The sequence below is a fragment of the Bos taurus genome, chromosome 12, assembly GCF_002263795.3.
Source record: "Bos taurus isolate L1 Dominette 01449 registration number 42190680 breed Hereford chromosome 12, ARS-UCD2.0, whole genome shotgun sequence".
NCBI classification, from domain to species: Eukaryota; Metazoa; Chordata; class Mammalia; order Artiodactyla; family Bovidae; genus Bos; species Bos taurus.
In genome coordinates this window covers 41,889,146-41,906,913 of record NC_037339.1, presented here as the reverse complement: position 1 = coordinate 41,906,913, position 17,768 = coordinate 41,889,146, and positions in this window count along the sequence as shown.

The following is a 17,768-nucleotide window of genomic DNA, read 5'->3' as shown; positions in this document are numbered from 1 at the left end:
TCCACCCCTTTGTATTACCATGTGTTTGAGTATAATGAGACTTCAGAGTGCTTTTGTTTCCCATAGCCAGCACTTACAGCTACTGAAGCTTGCTTTGCCCACAAGCCCAAAATCTCAGACATGCCTGGCAATTTGTGTTGTTTTGGGGTGGCCACCAACCAAAGACTAACAGATGTGGTTTTACAAAAGGCCCAAATTCCTTGGCACAGGTCAGGAGAATACTGAGAAATAATTTACACTCAACATATAGCTACTATCTTAAGGATTCTGATTGATATTTCACTCTTGGTTGGCTTACATCTCACTATTCAGGTTTTCCAACTCCTTTTCAGTTACCTGAAAGGATTTCCTTAATAAATTACTTTCTCACAAACTCTCATCTTTGGCTTGACTTCTGGAAACCCCCTCTTAAAACATAATCTTTTCACATTTGTCTTACTAATCCCCATGTCCCTCCACATGTTGTTTCACAAGGACCTAAGAAATGTCCACGGTTTTATCTCAACATATCAATCTAAAACAAGATTCTTGATGACTCACAAGATGGTCCTGTTTCTGATTTTTGGGTAAAATTACATGATATAAACATTTTAAGGTCCTTCTTGGTGGCTCAGTCGGAGAAGGCAATGGCACCCCACTCCAGTACTCTTGCCTGGAAAATCCCATGGATGGAGGAGCCTGATGGGCTGCAGTCCATGGGGTCTCTAGGAGTCGGACACAACTGAGCGACTTCACTTTCACTTTTCACTTTCATGCATTGGAGAAGGAAATGGCAACCCACTCCAGTGTTCTTGCCTGGAGAATCCCAGGGACGGGGGAGCCTGATGGGCTGCCGTCTATGGGGTCGCACAGAGTCCGACACAATGGAAGCGACTTAGCAGCAGCAGCAGGTGGCTCAGTGGTGAGGAATCTGCCTGAAAGTGTAGGGAACAAGGGTTAAACAGCTTGTCTAGAAGCACCCCACATGTGACTTAAGCCCAAGCACCACAACTATTGAGCCTGTGCACTAGAGCCCAGGAACTGCAACTACTGAGCCCATGTGCTGCAAGTACTGAAGCCCTGGAACCCTAGAGCCTATGCTCCTCAACAAGAGAAGCCACCACAATGAGAAGTCCATGGACTTGTTGGTGTTGTTCAGTCACCAAGTCGTGTCTGACTCTTCATGACACCATGGACTGCAGCACATCAGGCTTCCCTGTCCCACATCATCTCCTGGAGTCTGCCCAAGTTCATGTCTATTGCATCAGTGATGCCATCCAATCATCTCATCCTCTGCTGCCCTCTTCTCCTTCTACCTTCAATCTTTCTCAGTATCATGGTCTTTTCTGATGAGTCAGCTGTTTGCATCCATAACCAAAGTATTGGAGTTTCAGCTTCAGCATCAGTACTTCCAAAGTGTATTCAGGGTTGATTTCCTTTAAGATTGGCTGGTTTGATCTGCTTGGTTTCCAAGGTACTCTGAAGAGTCTTCTCTCCAGCACCACAGTTAGAAAGCATCGATTCTTGGGAGCTCTGCTTTCTTTACTCTCCAGCTCTCACATTCATACATGACCACTGGAAAGATCATAGCCTTGACTATGTGGAATTTGTCAGCAATGTGATGTCTTTGCTTTTAAACACACTGTCTAGGTTTGTCATAACTTTCCTACCAAGAAGCAATTGTCTTCTAATTTCATGGCTGCAGTTACCATCCACCTTGATTTTAAAGCCCAAGAAGAGGAAATCTGTCACTGCTTCCACCTTTTCCCATTCTATTTGCCATGAAGTGATAGCATCAGATGCCATTATCTTAGTTTTTTGTTTTTGTTTTTTAATATTGGGTTTTACCCGGCTTTTTCACTCTCCTCCTTCATCCTCATCAAGAGGGTCTTCGGTTCCTTTTTGGTTTCTGTCATTAGAGTGGTATCTTCCACATATCTGAAGTTGTTGACATTTCTCCAGGCACTCTTAATTCCAGCTTGTAATGTATCCAGCTTGGCATTTCACATGATGTGCTCTGCATATAAGTTAAATAAACAGGGTGACAACAAACACTTAGAAATGAAGACCCAGCACAGCCAAAAATAAATAAATAATATTAAAAAATAAACGGCCAAATTATTTTTAAAAACCTGCTTTAAATGCATAATAGGAATAAATGTTTTATATATGTGTTTATATGTATGTATGTGTGCATTTGTGTGTATGTGTGTGTGTAGTAGCAATAATGAATCTATAGGTATATCTCAGAGATATTGTGAGTTTTGTTCCAGACCTCCACAATAAAGCAACCATTGCAATAAAGTGAATCACACAATGCTTTTGGTTTCCAAGTGCATATAAAAGCTATGCTTATGCCGTAGTGTAGTCTATTAAGTGTGCAGGAGCATTGTTAGGAGAATCACTGACTGAAACCACCCATCCTGACAAGGCAAAGTAGTAACATTTTGCATGAGTTATCTAACAACAGGAGGTTCTGTTAAGGAACATGGAACTAACAAGATACCACCAATTGGAAGAATTTGGGAAAAGTCAAAAAGTGAGAGAAGATGTCAGTCCATATTTGCTATGGACTCCCAGAATCTTTCAGACCTAGATCCCAGTCCTGGCCGCTCCTTTGCAACCTCGGTTTTCTCACCTGCAAAGTGGGGTGATTATAATCCCTTTTAGGTCTGTTATGGGGATAGAATGATACGACACACCCAGAACGCCCAGTCCAGCTCCTGGCTGGGGCCAGAGCTCAAGCTCGGGGCCCTATGAGTGTTATCTGGAGTCAGATTATGGGGTGCTCCCTCTCTAGGGAGTAGAGACAGCTGGTTTGCTGAGTCCTTCTTTGCTGAAAGATACCATCATGAATGCATGTGCCACCAGGAAGGGCACTGGATCAGAGGGATTGGCCAGAGACAACCAGAACTTAACCCTATTACCATAAAACATGAGACTGAGAGCCATATGACAGAGTAGTTCTACTGTATTCCCTTATCTAGCTGCTGTCCAACCAGTTGCCCTTTCGTAATAATTTCTCTTGAAAATTCCAAACTGGCTCTTTTGCATATACATTTAGTAAAAACTAGCATGATAAAATATTTTTTTTCCCAGAATTCTTGTCCTAAAGGAACAAGTTTTACTAGGAGGACTTGATTTTCTTTTCCTGTGACTTGAGACCAGGGCTTTCAGGATCATATGTCTTATCCACACCATCTCTAACTCCTGAGACTGAGAGAGGAAAAAAAAAAAAAAACAGAGGGTGGTGGTGGTGAAGAAGGCTTCTAAATTTTACGTATTCCAACTATTATTTATAAGCTACTGAGTTTTATATGTTAACCCCTGATGCATGACTAATTTTAGAAAATGAGTTTATCGGATCTCTCTTTGTGTTTGTTTATGTTTATATGTGCTTTATCTTTGTTTTTATCTGTTAATTAATAAAAATTGTCAATGAGTTCTACTTAATTGACTTAAATAAAACTAAGTTCTTATATAACTTCTGAAAAACAGACGACAACTAGCCTGTATTTTCAGGTTCATGTGAACTGGGAAACATTACGTACTAAATTAATTGTTGTTGGTGTTGTTGTTGTTCAGTGACTAAGTTTCGTCTATTTGTGACCCTATGGACTAAAGCACACCAGGCTCCCCTGTTCTTCACTATCTCCTGGAGTTTGCTCAAATTCATGTGCATTGAGTTGGTAATGTTATCTAGCCATCTCATCCTCTGCTGCCCTCTTCTCCTTTTGCCTTCAATGTTTCCTAGCATCAAGGTCTTTTCCCATGTGTTGGCTCCTTGCATCAGACGACCAAAGTATGAGAGCTTCAGCTTCATATTCTAATGAATTTTCAGGGTTTATTTCCTCTAGGATTGACTGGTTTTATCTCTTTGGTGTCCAAGGAACTCTCAAAAGTCTTCTCAGTACTGCAGTTCAAAATCATCAATTCTTCCGTGCACAGTCTTCTTTATGGTCCAATTCTCGCATCTGTACATGAACACTGGAAAAACACAGCTTTGACTCTACAATCTTTGCTAGTTGATCTAATTCAGATAGACATGCCTTTAGAGTCATCAACAGAGCAAGACTTTGTGGGACCCTGGAATACAAACCCTTTCTTTGTTCTCTCTTTTTTTGTGGAATGTAGGCTTCATTCAAACTCCTTGACCTTCATCCTTTCTAAAGGGAAGATTCAAGTGGTTGCTAAGGGAAAGAATACAGAAGCAGGGAAGGAGCAATCAAATGATGATGCAGGCTTGGGGCAGAGTCTTGATTCCTTTTCAAGGAGTAAATGCATAACAATATATTTGAGTTCTTCTACAAAACGTTGGCAGCCACCCAGATGGAGGATGATAACTTCAGGCTGAGACCATTATCTCTGCAGTACAACTCTGTTACCTCTCTACTAATCAATCAAAAGAAAGTCATACATCTTGCAGCCCTTACCTCAAAGTTTGTTTCCTTTTCTGGGTCTGGTGATGACCATCCTGTTGGGCCTCCCATATGGCCTCTGTCAGTTTCAACTGCTTACAAGGTTCATCATTGACCAAGTCTAGCAGTTTCAGACTAAATTGTTTTTATTACCTGGGTAAATGCTGGTTTCAGGAACAGAATACCTTAATTTAGATCAAGCAGAGAGAGACTACTACTCTACTGCTACTGCTGCTAAGTCGCTTCAGTCGTGTCTGACTCTGTGTGACCCCATAGATGGCAGCCCACCAGTCTCCCCCGTCCCTGGGATTCTCCAGGCAAGAACACTGGAGTGGGTTGCCATTTCCTTCTCCAATGCATGAAAGTGAAAAGTGAAAGTGAAGTTGCTCGGTCATGTCCGACTCTTAGCGACCCCATGGACTGCACCTACCAGGCTCCTCCGTCCATGGGATTTTCCAGGCAAGACTACTCTACTGTTGCTGCTGCTAAGTCGCTTCAGTCATGTCCAACTCTGTGCGACCCCATAGATGGCAGCCCACCAGGCTCCACCGTCCCTGGGATTCTCCAGGCAAGAACACTGGAGTGGGTTGCCATTTCCTTCTCCAATGAATGAAAGGAAAAGTGAAAGTGAAATCACTCAGTCGTGTCCAACTCTTAGCGACCCCATGGACTGCAGCCTTCCAGGCTCCTCTGTCCATGGGATTTTCCAGGCAAGAGTACTGGATTGGGTTGCCATTGCCTTCTCCTAGACTACTCTACTAGGCAGTACTAAAACCACCTCAGCAGGAAGTAGTTATGTTGCAGGAAAGGCGACCCCTTCCAGGGCCCAAAACTGGACTCTTATCTAACACTCAGAAATGAATCATCTGAGGAGACATATATGCTGACAAAGCAAGAGATTTTATTGGGAAAGGGCACCCGGGTGGAGAGTAGTAGGGTAAGGGAACCCAGGAGGACTGCTCTGCCGTGTGGCTCGAAGTCTCGGGTTTTATGGTGATGGGATTAGTTTCCGGGTGGTCTTTGGCCAATCATTCTAATTCAGAGTCTTTCCTGGTGGCCCACGCATTGCTCAGCCAAGATGGATGCTGGTGAGAGTAATTCTGGAAAGTGGACGGACACGTGGTGTGTCCTTTCGACCTTTCCTGAACTCTTCCGTTTGGTGGTGGCTTGTTAGTTCTGACTATGGTGCCTGGCCAGGGTGGGCCGTTTCAATCAGTGTGCTTCCCCTAACAACTCCCCCCTGAGAGACTTCATACTCAAGATAATCTTGGGAATTGGGGCGGAGGTCTCCTTCTTCTGTAACTTCTTCCTGCTGTGCATGTGCATAGGCCTGCCTAGCAGAGTAGAAGTCTCTGTCTACCTGATCTAAGTTGGGGTGTTCCACATTTGAAACCAGTTTCCACACTTGTACTAACAGCAGTTTAGTTTCAAACTGTTGGCTCCTCTCAGAAATGAAATAGAAGGGCCAAACAGGAGACCTAACAGGATGGTCATCACTGGCCCCCGGAAACAGGCTGCAACATTTGGAGTGAGGGCTGCAGGGTTTGTGACTTTTTTTTTTTTTTTGGTAGGTGGTGAAGCAATAGAGCTATGCTCCAGGAATCTTGTGTTCAGTCTGAAGTTATCATCCTCCACCTGGATGGGGGCTCCAGTAGACCTCAAAGACATTGTTATGCATATTTCTTAGAGTAGGAACCAGGACCCTGTCTCAAGGCTGTACCACCTTTTGATTGTTTCTCCCCTGTTTCTGTATTCCCTCCCTTCCTTGATTAACAGTTGTTTGAATACACCCTTGGGAACCCAGGGAAGGTCAAGGAGGCTGAATGAAGCCTATATCCTACAGACAAGAAGTGGAGAACACAGAACAGATCTCTACTCCAGAGCCCCACAGAGTTCTACTCAACTTTAATTTAGGGAACTAAGCAACTATGACTGTGATAACTTCCTGTCAAAATGGAGCATAGGACTGCCTCAGCTTGGAGAAGAGACACTTCTTCTCTTCTTCAGAAGTATTCCTGAGTTCCAAGTCCTAGATCTGAGCCTTTGTGATTAAAATCTCAATCCCTTGGTCTGCCATTTTGGTGTAATAGACCCAATTAGAAGCAGTTGGAGGAGTGATAACTGGAATTTAGTAGACAAAATAAATCTCATTTCTTTTTGGAAGAATAGGCCTGAAACCCAATCTGGACCTGGCAATTCAGGGAGACTTGTAGCCAGGTAGCCAGTTGCCTAGTTTTATAAAAAGTAAGGTCACAGTTACTAGCTTCCAGTAGACATAGTTTAGAGAATGGTTGCATCCAAGCCTGACACAATTCAGAAACTCAAGTGTTTAACAATACAAGGTCTAATCTGAAAGTACACCATAGCATCACCTAGTTATTTCCCAGGATATCTGAACCATAGCTACTCTATTTTGACTTTTAATTGTAAACTTGTCCATAATAGCCAAAGCAGATTTCACCGTTAATGACGTCAGTGTTTCTCTAGATATGAGAAGATGCAAGAATTGGGACTCATAACATCTTCTCCTGAAAAGATCTAACTATCTGAAGGCCTGTTCTGCCAGTTTTTCCCAGAGCACAGAGTTCCCATTACTGATTTTCACCCTGAACTCCTTTCAGGAGCATTGAAAGTCAGCAGTTGCAGCGGCCATGATTTAATCTTTGTAGATGTAGATGGCAAGTGTCAGTCTTCAGTTGGCAGAGCCTCTTTGTGCTCATAAACTTGACCATGATTTTGAGGAGGGGCATTTCATGACCATTTTATCCCATGGTGCTGAGAATGTCCATTATCAGGTTTGGCAAAGATTTTGTTGACAGGCCACTCAATGTGCTGTTACTGGACTCGGCCATAAAACAGTATCCAAAATTCTCTGGACCACCTGTCTTACTAGCCTCTTGGCCCAGGAAAATATTCCCTCTTGTTGCTTCTTCCCATATCTAGAGTTACACTGTTACCATCATTGATCTCATATGGTACTATATATTATTCTATTAGAGGCCTCAGACACACATTTGACAATGTAAGAAACAGCAATTTTGTAAAACAGGTGAAATACAAATAACATAGCCAGCAGTATTAGTACAGTCATAAGTAAGACTTAAGAGCTTCCATTAGATGTAGCCCAGTATATCTCAGGTCATCTGATTTAGTCTACTCTGTAGAATCTTTATCTTCTGGGGAAATTATACATTGGCACCACCGTCTATAAGGCACATAGCCCAATTTTCTAGTATTACTAGACTGATTATCCTTAGTATGATTCAATTGTTTCCAACACAGAGGAGACTTTAAACCTAAATTACCATAGCCTGGTGTTATCTATATAAATCCATCCTATAATTGTGGGAGAGTTTTTCCTCCTTTGCTGAAACTTTTCTTGTTGCTCTGATTGAGCTTTAGTAATAGATAAAAGCTCAAATTTATGGCCAGAGTCAGAGCAGGCATTATTAATTGGCCTGGTGAGGGGATCTCATCTAGTAATATCATAGTGACCCGAATATGACTATAATTTTTTTTAAGTAAATTTTTTTCAAAGCCAACCATTTAGAATCTTGTAGTAGAGAAATTTACCAAGGTAACCCAGAACTAGACACAGGTAATTGGCCACAAACCCAACAACTGAGTTGATTTCTAAAACTAGCATAGGATCAAGCCTATGATAGAAAAGCATTTGATTTATATGCAAAGGTCTAAAAAGTCAAGAAAACATTATAAATGATCATACACATCAGGTCCAGCATCTTGGGCAAGCTATCTACCTCTGATATCATCGTCTTCTCATCCTGGTGTAGTGTAGTTTCTCCTGATAAAAAAGTCCTTCCATCCAGGTTGGAGACAGTCCCTTAAATTATGTCTTTTTCCAGTCCTGGTTGCAGGTCATGAGGCATCTGATCTTAATCCAAAGACAGATTACTGAGATAAGCTTCAGAAACAAACTTAGGGTGTTCTTTAAGAATTCAATTAAATTTTACACTAATATCACATAACAACAAAGAACTATCCAAGAAACGAGTCTCACTACATGCAGACCTCCATCAACAAACTGGGATTTAACATTTATTGAAGCATCTTTTTCTCCCTAATATTACCCTCATTGTTATCAAATATAACCAAATTAAGGCCAGTTTGTTTGCAAAATAAGTCTGTTCTCACTAATTTTGGTCTGATGATTTATATAACCATAATTGATCATAGACTCTTTATTTTGCTGAAACATTTATAGAGTCTTAGACTGAATTTTAAAATAAAACATGGCTGGGAAACTCACACCAAAGGCTTATCACAGATTTTGCCTAACAAATCTAAGTGAATTCTTTCCTTTTTAAGGTCTCAAAAATTCCTTGAGATTTTTGTACCTGTTAGTGAGATAACCTTCCTAATTCATTTGATAAACTTACTGGACACCTAAGAGTTTCCAATTTCTAGAGGAGTCAGAAAGAAAATATAATTGTTTTATTTATAATGTATAATTTTACCAAAATATTGCCATAATTAGTTTGAGAGGAAGGTTTTCCCTACTTCTGGAAAACATAAGATTCAAATCCTTAATTTTTCAGACAGAAACCATAGAAGTTATAAGCATATTCACTGGTTCATTCAGTCCTTTTGTTAACTTTTGTGAAGTCATCAGGTTTTCCATTAGAATACCAGGACATATCAGAATGTTAAGAACTCCATATTATTTCTAGGATATCTGTATTAGTAATTTTACCATACATTATAACATGAGCATATTTATTACTCATTTGATAATCATTTTCATGTAATTTAACCAACCAAATAAACACAGTTTAATATCTCTCTTTGGGATGTTTCAAGGGCCCTCTGAAGCAAGCCACATTTAGCTAGAGGTCAAAAGAACTTCAAAAGAATTCGATTAGGAAGTTTTATTGAAAAGATCAATTAAAAGAGTTTAGAACATTTGGTCAGATATAGCCAACGTTGATGGGTGTATCATTTAGTTTGTTGATATGTCACAATGGGCATAAATATCAATGCTCAAGGTCTAGTGAAAGTCAGCTCCGCCATCTTGGACCTAACTGGTTCTAACCAGTTTTCTTATGGCTGTATCATTCCTAACAAAATCCATTTATCTAACTAATTGTAATCCAATTTTATAAAATGCTGATCATGCATAACTCTTTTTAGTATTTTTCATACATTTTTGTTTTTTAACTGAAAACACACTTCCTCTTTTCCTGTAGCAACTGAGAACTAAATTTTATATTAGCATTTTATAGATTGGTGAGCATAAATACCAGTGATAATTTCTAAAACCCTTGCTTTCTTAGAACATTTTAGGATGGCACCAAACATTATTCACTTCTAGTCCCAAATCTCTTTGTTTCTCTGTAAAAGGAAATTAGTGTTTAGTAGTAAATGTTTCAAAACCTTATTTTATTTGGAAATGACCAAACTATTCAATAGATTTCTAACACTTAGCACACTTGGCACAACCCTTAGAAATTTAAGTTATACCAATTTGGAGAGACTATTTTAGACAGATATTTCTAAAGAATAAGTATTCTTAATAGAGTTTGTATTAAAGCTCATATCTCATTTACATGTTTTAGAAGTTTCTTCACTCGAGGTAATTTCCTTGTTGACAAACTTGTAACAGATATAATATTTAACTTATATTAAACCTAGGTACAATGAAAATATTCTACTTAATGTTAATTACTCTAAGATATGTCTATATTAGATAGGTCAACAAACAAACATTAATATCAGGTATTTAGTACTCAATATTTCCTGGTTCACATGAAAGGAATTTATTGTTTAATTTAGAATTATTTGATTTGTAAGAGCTTCCCCTTTTTTTAAGCCAAATAAATAGAGCTCATTTATAAATTAACCTCAAAAATATTACCCAGAGACAAAGACATACCAAGACATATTTAGACAGACACAGTGCAAGATCTAGCTTCATTTTCTAAGTTTAGTCATGAATTAGATATTACAATATAAAATTTACTAATTTATAAAAAACAGTTGGAATAAATAAAACTTTTAAAGTATTTTTCCCATTTTTCCTTAGTCTCAGGGGTTAGAGATGGTCTAGATAATTGTTCCTGAGAACAGAGCCAGAGATCTGGTCTCAAGGCACAGGGAAAGAAAATCAAGTTCTAACAAAATGGCAGCAGGTCTAAACCAAATGTTAGCCAGACAAAGCAAAATGGTCATCAAAAATCACAACACAGAACACAGAGTTAAAACACACATATAGACCTTGCAGTCCTCATCAGACACTCCCTTAAATCAAACATTTCAAAGAGAGGAAAGGAAGCCAGGTTGAAAGAAAAAGGGGGAGGAGGAGGGAGAAGGGGGGAAAAGGGGTGGCCTTACAGACATCTCCTGCCAACTGCAGATACCCAGGCATTATGGGACTAACCCTGGGCCTTCAGAGAATGGAGGACTGGGACTCGGCCCTACCAGAACAGAACCAGAATTCGAGTTCTCTGCCAAGAGGAGGTGATCAGTCTCCAATCCTCAGCTCAGGCTGAGGCCCTTCGATCAGATTCCTGAGTCCAGGACTGGGGGACTAGAAAAACGGGGAAGAATAGGAAGGGTTAAGAAGAGGAAAGAGAGAGGGAAAGGGAGAGAGGTCAATAAAGTCTCTTGTTCCTTATTGGTCAGAGCACTCTCACCAGTTGTTCACATCAGGAGGAGACCAGGGACAAAAGGGTCCCAGTTTCGGCCGCTGGGTCTGGTCCATTGGCAGGCAAGCTGGCCCCTGAGTACCCCGAGTGGTCAGGATGTCAATCTCAGCAAAGAAGAGTCCCACCAGAGTCGCCATTTGTTGCAGGAAAGGGGACCCCTTCCAGGGCCCGAAACTGGGCTTTTGTCTAATACTCAGAAATGAATTGTCTGAGGAGGTACATGTGCTGACAAAGCAAGAGATTTTATTGGGAAAGGGCACCCGGGTGAAGAGCAGTGGTGTAAGGGAACCCAGGAGGACTGCTCTGCCATGTGGCTCACAGTCTCAGGTTTTATGGTGATGGAATTAGTTTCTGAGTGGTTTTTGGCCAATCATTCTAATTCAGGGTCTTTCATGGTGGTGCACACATCACTCAGCCAAGATGGATGCCGGTGACAAGGATTCTGGGAAGTGGATGGACACGCTGTGTCTCCTTTTGACCTTTCCTGAACTCTTCTGGTTGGTGGTGGCTTATTAGTTTCATATTCCTTATCAGGATCTCCTGTCATAAAACAACTCATGCAAATGGTTACTATGGTGCCTGGCCAGGGTTGGCGGTTTCAATCATTGTGCTTCCCCTAACAGTTACAGAAGAAAGAGACCTTCACCCTAATTCCCAAGACATGGAAGTTCAATCTCCAGGTTGGAAAGATGCCCTGGAGGAGGAAATAGCAATCCACTCCAGAATCCTTGCTAGGAGAATTCCATGGACAGAAGAGCCTGATGGGCTACAGTCCATGGAGTCATAAAGAGTCAGACACAACTGAGCCTTTGAATACATTCAGCATATTGGCAGCCTAAATAATTTAGACAAAGGATCTTTTCCCTAAATAGAGCTATAGTCAGAGATATCTACAAAAAAATACATGCAAGCTGTGGTGGAAGAAAACTCATTGAGGCTTAGAGATCAGAGTCCACTCTGTGTCTGCATGTGTCTCTGCATGCCCAACAAATATTTGTGTATAAAACACTAGCTTTTCCTTCTCCAGTGTGAATTGTCTTCTGCCTTTTGAAGTCCTAAACCACTATCCCCAACATTTTCCTTTGTCTTTAATTGATGATGATATTTAAACTCAGGGTTTTGACTATTTTGACAAGTCATTTAGTTTTCCTAGGTCTCTCCCACGTATACCTGTTATTGCAATTTTGTTTGATTTTCTCTTTTTACTCTGTCTCATATTAACTTAATTAACAGTCATGAAAACCTAGAATTGTAGAGGAAATCTGTTCCTCCCTGACAACATAATCTAAAGCTTCAGTGAGTCAAAATCCTTTTTCTGGTCTTGCCTTCATGTTGATGACTGACCAATCAGGGCCATGGTTGGTGAAGGCTGGGATAGCTGTGTTTCTGGTGAATTGGAGGTTCTTGATGTCTCATCACAGAAAGAATTCAGTGAGACAACGTCATAGATAAGAAGTAGATTTATTTAGAGAAAAATACACTCTGCAGACAGTTTGGGCCATCTCAGAAGATGAGAGAGAACCTGATTATTTTTCATGGGCTAAATAATTTCATAGGTTAATCAGTGGGAGGATTATTTGAATTAATTTGGAGAATTGGACCACTATCCACTTTTTTACCTTTGAAGGTTGGCCTCAGAACTGTCAAGGCATTGGTGGGTGTGTCATTTAGCCTCCAAATATATTACAATGAGTATATTACAAGGTTCAAGGTCTACTGGAAGTCAAATCTTCTGCCTAGTTGTTTTTAACCAGTTTTTGTCATGTCCTATAACCAAGTTATTCTTTAAATCATTGTGCCTTGCCCCCTTCCCTCATCTTTCAGATTTATATGGCTCTAAATTTGTAGTGCAGATTCAAGGATATCTTTAACATGCTGCATCTATGTAAATATCAGACTAAACATAAAAAAACTGATCCTTTTTGCAATTAAAAATGAATTTTGGAGACTTTTTATAGTCACCATGGAAAGGAAAATTAAGGTAATTTGTTTTAGATCAGATCAGATCAGTCGCTCAGTCATGTCTGACTCTTTGCAACCCCATGAATTGCAGCACGCCAGGCCTCCCTGTCCATCATCAACTCCCAGAGTTCACTCAGACTCACATCCATCGAGTCAGTGATGCCATCCAGCCATCTCACCCTCTGTCGTCCCCTTCTCCTCTTGCCCCCAATCCCTCCCAGCATCAGAGTCTTTTCCAATGAGTCAACTCTTCACATGAGGTGGCCAAAGTATTGGAGTTTCAGCTTTAGCATCATTCCTTCCAAAAAATCCCAGGGCTGATCTCCTTCAGAATAGACTGGTTGGATCTCCTTGCAGTCCAAGGGACTCTCAAGAGTCTTCTCCAACACCACAGTTCAAAAGCATCAATTCTTCCGCACTCAGCCTTCTTCACAGTCCAACTCTCACATCCATACATGACCACAGGAAAAACCATAGCCTTGACTAGATGAACCTTTGTTGGCACAGTAATATCTCTGCTTTTCAATATGCTATCTAGGTTGGTCATAACTTTCCTTCCAAGGAGTAAGCGTCTTTTAATTTCATGGCTGCAATCACCATCTGCAGTGATTTTGGAGCCCAGAAAAATAAAGTCTGACACTGTTTCCACTGTTTCCCCATCTATTTCCCATGAAGTGATGGGACCGGATGCCATGATCTTCGTTTTCTGAATGTTGAGCTTTAAGCCAACTTTTTCACTCTCCACTTTCACTTTCGTCAAGAGGCTTTTCAGTTCCTCTTCACTTTCTGCCATAAGGGTGGTGTCATCTGCATATCTGCGGTTATTGATATTTCTCCCGGCATCTTGATTCCAGCTTGTGTTTCTTCCAGTCCAGCGTTTCTCATGATGTACTCTGCATATAAGTTAAATGAACAGGGTGATAATATACAGCCTTGACGTACTCCTTTTCCTATTTGGAACCAGTCTGTTGTTCCATGTCCAGTTCTGACTGTTGCTTATTTAAGTGCCCAGATTTGGTAAAGTTCCTTATTACTTTCAGACTTTTGTTGGATTTATATGTCTATAGTCATTCAGTGGGAAAAAAAAAAAAAAATTAACCAATAAGATTTGGTCTTACTACCTTGTAGAATAATAACCAGCTTTGTATTTAACCTAGCTGCCTTACTCTACCACTTTTTATTAGTTACCAATGCATTCTTAGCACTTCATATGATCTCTGAACCAACTTTAATATTTGACTGGTTTCCTCACTAATTAGTTGAATAAACTTTTTGACACACATTCATTGTATGTTTATGTGATGATGTTTTTCAGCTTTGAAAATTATCCTTTAACAAAAATGAAAGCACACGACTATTTTCCCCTAGAGGAACTTTATATTTCTTATTCATATATATATATATATATATATATATATATATATATACACACACACACACATATATATATATGCTATGCTATGCTAAGTCACTTCAGTCGTGTCCGACTCTGTGCGACGCCATAGACGGCAGCCCACCAGGCCCCCCAATCCCTGGGATTCTCCAGGCAAGAACAATAGAACTGAGTGTGAAATTTCATCTTTATTCAATAAATATTAATTGAATGTATAAATTCAGAGATAAATAAATATTAATATTTGTAGCTAGATTAAAGCTAAAAATGCACATTGTATTCAAGCTTAAGAGTGTTCTTAAATAACATTATTATAGTATAGATGGTTTCTGATAGAACTATAAAACATGAAATTATATGTTTCTTTATCCCTTTGTTTTCTATGACACTTCCTTTTTCTAAAACATGGCCACAATGAGAAATTCATCCCTCAGTGCCCATAAGCAGAATGCAAATTTCAAGACACAAAATCCTTGGATTCAAACCCTGTTTCATCTAACTTTTCTAAAAGGTCAGTGATCTCTCTAGACATTAAATTTATCTTCTCCAGTTTGAGTATAAAATTATCTGCCTTGAAGTATTATAGTGAAGAAAAAGTAAGATTGTATTTATATCTATATCACCTATATCTCTCTATTGCTCTATCTATATATAAAACATAGTAACTAGAATATGGGATATCACCAAATAATAAAGTTCTTCTCTATTATTTATAATTCCCTCTTGATGACCCACAACCCAGGGCCATGGATTCTCCTGAGTAATACAACATGGCTTGTTATCATATATCTGTCAATTTGAGACAACTATTTAATCACGCTAGATCTAAATTTTGTCAAATTCAAAATGAGGGGAGTGAAGTAGAGGTACACAATTCAAAGGATGGCCCAGGGACCAACAGCCTTGGCATTATATGGACATTTGTTTTATGTCCCATTTTATCACCGCATTTGAACTACTGAATCAAAGGTAGCATTTTATAAGATCTTCAGATTATTCATAGGAATATTAAATTTTAAGCAACTCAAACTAAATTACTCTAAGCTGTCTTTCTGCTCTCAATTCTGAAAATTAAAAAAAATAAGAATACTTTTTAAAAATCCCTATTATTGTATTAGGAAGAGTTAACACTTTAAACTTTTTAGTTTTATACCATCTCAATCATCAGTTACTAAGTTACAAACTGCTACAAAGCTTGGTGGAATGAAAACAACTAGTAAGAAATTCAGATAGGACACAGCAGGGATGCCTTGTATCTACTCTACAATGTCTGGGGACTTTGCTCAAAAGACTTTAACTGCTTGGGGTTGCCTAAATAGCAAGGGAATGAAATTATTTACAGGGTTTTTCACACACAAAACTAGCACCTGAACTGGGATGTCTAGAAGGTTAGGCATATATAAACTGTAGATTAGAATGTCTACATGAAGTCTACCAAGAAACTTGAGCTTCTCAGAGTATTTAGACCTTAGGATGGTAACACTTCTGACATGACATCTTAGGAGTTCAAGAGAAAATGTTGTTTTGAATCCAAGACAGAAACATTATCTTCGTTCTCAGTGTATTTGACTACTCGAAACACTGCCAGATGTGTCCAGTTTCAAGGAAAGTATGGATCCTATATTTTCATAGAGAGGTGTCAAGGAATTAGCAGCCATGTTTTTAACTCTGCACACAAAGTTCTTTGCATTTACAAAAAACCTTTGCAAAACTTCCATTAAACTGAGTCCTCAGAATAATGAGTAGATGATGGCTAAAATTTTGCGGAAAGTGTCATCAGCAAAATGACAGAATAGGAAGTTTCAGCTCTTATTTCCAAACACAAGTACAAGTCAAGGAGCTAAAACACTTTATGAAAGTTCCAGAATTCAGTTAATAAACTATATTAATACCTATGGAGTGAAGAACTAAAGTCCCCTGTCTTTCAGTGAGTTCCCTAATGTGTTGGCCTCTATCTATGCTATGCTATGCTATCCTAACTCGCTTCAGTCGTGTCCAACTCTGTGCGACCCCATAGACGGCAGCCCACCAGGCTCCCCTGTCCCTGGGATTCTCCAGGCAAGAACACTGGAGTGGGTTGCCATTTCCTTCTCAAAAAAAAAAAAAAAAAGTTTGATATGAATTCCTTGGATGTCTAGGAACAAAGAAAAGGGAATAGGAGAGCTTGCTACAGTAAAATAATCTTGAGAAAGAAGAACAAAGCTGGAAATATCAAGCTTTCTGATTTCATATCATACTATAAAGGTGTAGTAATTAAAACAGTATATGGCATTGCATTAAAAGCAGACATATAGACCAATAGGACAGAATATAGCCCTGAAATACTCATGAATATATGACTAGTGGCTCATCAATAAGTGAGCCAAGAATATATAATGAGGGAAAAATGATCTCTTCAATAAATAGTACTGGGAAAACTCAATAGCGACATGGCAAAGAACAAAATTGAATTCCTATTTTACACCATACCCAAAAATAAACTTTAAAAGTATTAAATATTTAAATGTAACTATAAAATGTAACTATCTGAAACTATAAAACTCCTAGAAGACAACTCAGAGGGAAAGCTTCATGACATCAGGCTTAGCAATAATCCTTTGAATATGATACAAAAGCATAAGCAACAAAAGCAAAATGAGATTGTATCAAATTAAAAGGCTCTGCACAGCAAAGGGAATCAATGGAGTGAAAATGTAATCTAAGTAAAAGAAGAAATTATTTGCTAGACATATATTTAAAAAAGGTATTATCTAAAATAAATATTTTTAAAAAGCACACGCAATTCAATACCAAATAATAATAATCCAGTTAAAAACTTCCAAACTGTTCTCCACAGTGACTGTCATATGATCCTGTAATCCCACTTCTGGGCATATACCCAGAGAAAAACATGCTCCTAAAGGATAAATGAACCCCAGTGTTCACTACAGTACTGCTTACAAATAGCCATGACATGAAAGCAACCTAAATGTCCATCAAGAGAGGAATAGATAAAGAAGATGTGATACATGTATACAATGGAATATTTGTCAACCATTAGAAAATAAAACAATGCCATTTGCACCAACATGGATGGATCTAGAGATTGTCATACTAAGTGAGGGGAGTCAAAGAGATATATCATATGATATCACTTATAAGCCAAATCTAAAAAGAAATCATACAAATTAACTTATTTATAAAACAGAAACAGACTCCAAGACTTAGAGAACAAATTTATGGTTACCAGGGCATAGGGTGTGGGGAAGGGAGAATTAGGGAGTTTGGGATTGACATATACACACTGCTATATTTAAAATGGATAATCAACAAGGGCCTACTGTGTGGCACAGGAAATTTCAATGTTGTATG